This window comes from Manis javanica, chromosome 13, assembly GCF_040802235.1.
Source record: "Manis javanica isolate MJ-LG chromosome 13, MJ_LKY, whole genome shotgun sequence".
Lineage (NCBI taxonomy): Eukaryota > Metazoa > Chordata > Mammalia > Pholidota > Manidae > Manis > Manis javanica.
The window spans coordinates 20,833,761-20,838,455 of NC_133168.1; positions in this window are offsets into that span (position 1 = coordinate 20,833,761).

Here is a 4,695-nt window from a genome sequence, read left to right on the forward strand (position 1 = left end):
TAATTCCCAGATAAATGAAGGTTCAAGGAATTTATAACCACTAAACCAACATTATAGAATATGTTAGGGGAACTTCTGTAGATGGAAATGTTCTTAAGCCAAATTTATTTCATCAGTGAAAATAAACCCACAGTAAAGGTAAAAGACCAATTACACACCAAGCAAATACAAAATTAAAACAAAACAAAACTTAGTAAAACCAACTACACACAAAATCATTTAAGGGATACACCAAAAAAAATACAGATTATGATTATATAATAACATAAAGTGTGGAAGAGAAAGAAGAAAAAAGTACTTTTAGATTGTGTTTTAAACAGAGCAATCATCAACTTAATGCAGACTTATGTAGTTAGGAAGTTATCCTTAAACCTTATGCTAAGCACAAACCTAAAGCCTGTAATAGATAAAAAAAAAAAAGTCAAAAAAGAGTAATCCAACCACAACACTAAGAATTACCATCAAGTAACAAGAGAAAAGTATAATAACAGAATGAAGGAACAGAGAGGAACTACAAAAACAACCAGAAAACAATTAATAAAATGACAATAAGTACATACCATCTATGGTTACCTTAAATGTAAATGGATTGAATGCAACAATCAAAATATGTAGAGTGGCAGAATGGATAAAGAAACAAGACCTGTCTATATGTTGCCTACAAGACACACATTTCAGAACCAAAGACATACTCAGATTGAAGGTGAAGGGATGGAAAAAGATATTTCATGCAAACAATATGGAGAAAAAAGCATGAGTAACAGTACTTGTATCAGACACAACAGACTTCAAAACAAAGTAACAAGAGACAAAGAAAGACATTCCATAATAATTAAGGGATCAGCCCAACAAGATGATATAACCATTATTAATATCTATGTACTCAACATAGAAGCACCTAAATATGTAAAACAAATACTAACAGAATTAAATAGAGAAATAGATTGCAACACATTCATTTTAGGAGATGTAAACATACCGCTCACACCAATAGAGCAACCTAACAGAAAATAAATAAGGAAAAAGAGGCACTGAACAACACATTACATCAGATGAACTTACCAGATAACTACAGAACATTCCACCCAAAAGCAGCAGGGTACACATTTTTCTCAAGTGTACATTACTATTTTTCAGAATAAATCACATTCTAGGCAACAAAAAGAGCCTCAATAAATTAAAAAAGATTAAAATTGTATCAAGCAACTTCTCAGACCACATGGTATGAAGCTACAAATAAATTACACAAAGAAAACAAGAAAGCCAACAACACATGGAGCCTAAACAACATGCTTCTAAATAATCAATCAAACAATGAGCAAATCAACATGGAAACTAATGACAAATGAAACAAAAATACAATGGTCCAAAATGTGGAGAATGCCACGAAAGCAGTTCCAAGAGAGAAGTACATAATAACACAGGCCTACCTGAAGAAACAAAAACAATCCCAAATAAAGTCTGAACTCACAATTAAAGAAACAAGAAAATGAAGAACAAATGAAATTCAAAGTTAGAAAGAGGAACATAGTAAAGATCTGAGTTGAATAATAAAATAAAGAAGAAAACAATAGAAAAAAATTAATGAAACCAGGAACTGGTTCTTTGAGGAAATGAACAAAATAGAATAACCCCTAGCCAGACTTATCAAGAAATAAAGAGGGAGTATACTAATAAACTAAATCAGAAATGAAAAAGGAATAGTCACAATGGATACCACCAAAATAAAGAGAATTATTAGAGATTTCTATGGAACATGATATGCCAATACATTGGACAACCTGGAAGAAATGGACAAATTCCTAGTGAAGTACAACCTTCCAAGACTGACCCAGGAAGAAACAGAAAATCTGAACAGGCCAATTACCAGTAACAAAATTGAATTGATAATCAAAAAACTCCTGAAAAACAAAATACCATGACCAGAGAGCTTGACAGCTGAATTCTACCAAACATTTAAAAAAGACTTAATATCCATCTTTCTTAAAGTATTTGAAAAAGTAGGAGGGAATACTTCCAAACTCATTCTGAAGTAGCATCCCTCTAATAACAAAACCAGACAAAGACACTACAAAAAAAAGAGAGAAAAATCCAAGACCAATATCCCTGATGAACACAGATGCCAAAATCCTCAACAAAATATTAGCAAAGTGGATTCAAAAATACAAAAGGATCATCTATCATGACCAGGTGGTATTTATTCCAGGGATGCAAGGATGGTATAATATTTGTAAATCAATCAACATCATGCACCACATTAACTAAAAGAAGATAAAAAAACCACATGATCATATAGATGCTGAAAAGACATTTGATAAAATTCAATATCCTTTCATGATAAAAATTGTCAATTTTTGATCTCACTGATTCCACAGTGAACTTTCCCAGGGCTGAAACCCAGAGGCTAGACAAATGTGATCCCTATCAAAATACCAACAGCATTTTTCAATGAACTAGATCCTAAAATTCATACAGAACCACAAAAGACCCCCCAAAACCAAAGCCATCCTGAAAAAGAAGAACAAAGCTGAGGGTATTACATGCTCTGAGTTCAAGCTATACTACAAAACTACAGTAATCAAAACTAATTGGTACTGACACAAGAACAGACCCATAGATCATTGGAACAGAATAGAGTGCTCAGATATAAACACACACATATATTGTCAGTTAATGTATGATAATGGAGCCATAAGTAGACAATGGAGAGAAGACAGGAATTAATATTGGAAGACCGGAATTAATAGGAAGAATTAATATTGTCAAAATGGCCATCCTACCTAAAGCAATCTACAGATTCAGTGCAATTCCTGTGAAAATACTGATGGCATTCTTCAACAAACTAGAACAAATAGTTCTAAAATTCATATGGAACCACAACAGCCCCTGAATAGCCAAAGTAATTCTGAGAAGGAAGAATAAAGCTGGGGGGATTACACTTCCTGACTTCAAGTTCTACTACAAAGCCACAGTAATCAAGACAATTTGGTACTGGCACAAGAATAGACCCATAGAGGAATGGATCAGAATAGAGAACCCAGATAAAAACCCAAACATATATGGTCAATTAATATACAATAAAGCAGCCAGGGACATACAATGGGGAAATAACAGCCTCTTCAACAATTGGTGTTGGCAAAACTGGACAGCTTCAAGCAAGAGAATGAAACTGGATTATTGTCCAACTCCATACACAAAAATAAACTCAAAATGGATAAAACACCTGAATGCAAGACAAGAAACCATAAAACTCTTAGAAGAAAACATAAGCAAAAATATATGGAACATAAGCATGAACAATTTTTTCCTGGCCACCTCTCCTTGGACAAGGGAAACAAAATAAAAAAAAAATGAACAAGTTGGACTACATCAAACTAAAAAGTGTTTGAACAGCAAAGGACACCAACAGCAGAACAAAAAGCCACTTATAGTATGGGAGAATGTATTCATAAATGATTCATTCAATAAGGAGTTAATTTCCAAAATATATAAAGAAGTCATATGCTCAACACCCAAAAAACAAATAACCTGATTAAAAAAATGGGTGCAGGACCTGAATAGACATTTCTCCAAAGAAGACATACAGATGGCCAATAGGCACATGAAAAGGTGCTCCAGATTACTAATCATCAGGGAAGTGCAAATCAAAACCACAGTGAGGTATCACTTCACACCAGTCAGAATGGCCACTATATACAAAAGACAAGAAACAGCAAGTGTTGGCAAGGATGTGGAGAAACTTGAACTCGCCTACACTGTTGGGGATGTGCAGTGGTACATCCTGCTGCTACAAAATTGGTACAACTGCTATGGAAAGCAGTATGGAGGTTCCTCAGAAAACAAAAAATAGAAATACCACATGACCCAGTCATTCTACTTCTAGGAATTACCCAAAGAAAACAAAATCCTTGATTCAAAAAGATATATGCACCCCTATGTTTGATCACCTCATATTTACGATAACAAAGATATGCACACAACTTAAGTGTCCATTAATAGATGAATGGATAATGAACAGGTGGTACCTAAACACAATAAAATATTACTCAGCCATAAAAAAAAAAAGAGAAATCCTGCCATTTGTAACATGGATGGATCTAGAGGATATTATGCTCAGTGAAATAAGCCAAGTGGAGAACAACACTGCCATATGATTTCACTTATTTGTGGAATATAAAAACAAAGCAAAAAAGAATTAACAAAACAGCAGTAGACTCATAGATACTGGGAAGTGACTAGTGGTTACCATGGGGGAGGGTTTGGGGTGGGTGAGTAGGGAGTGTGAGGAGGATAAAGGGGCACAAAAATTCTCATAATATAATTTAGTCACAGGGAGGAAAGTGCGGCATGGAGAATATAGCCAATGATTCTGTAACATCTTTCTATGTTGACAGATAGTAACTGCAGTAGTGGGAGGTGAACATTTAATAATATGGGTTAACTGTTGAGCCATTGTGTTGTATATTTTGGCCAACATAAGATGGTATATCAATGACACTTCGATAAAAAAAAGAGTAATACATAAAAAAATTAAATGGAGATATCAGTTGTAAACAGTAAGAAGTGCCACAAAGAGAGGCAAAATAGGAACAAATAATGTCTTGAGATGCTTGCCATGAACTGGGGTGATAGGTGCTGTTAACCATCCTTGTTTCTGATGAGCATAGGAAGCCTGGGAAAAGGTACATAATTCAT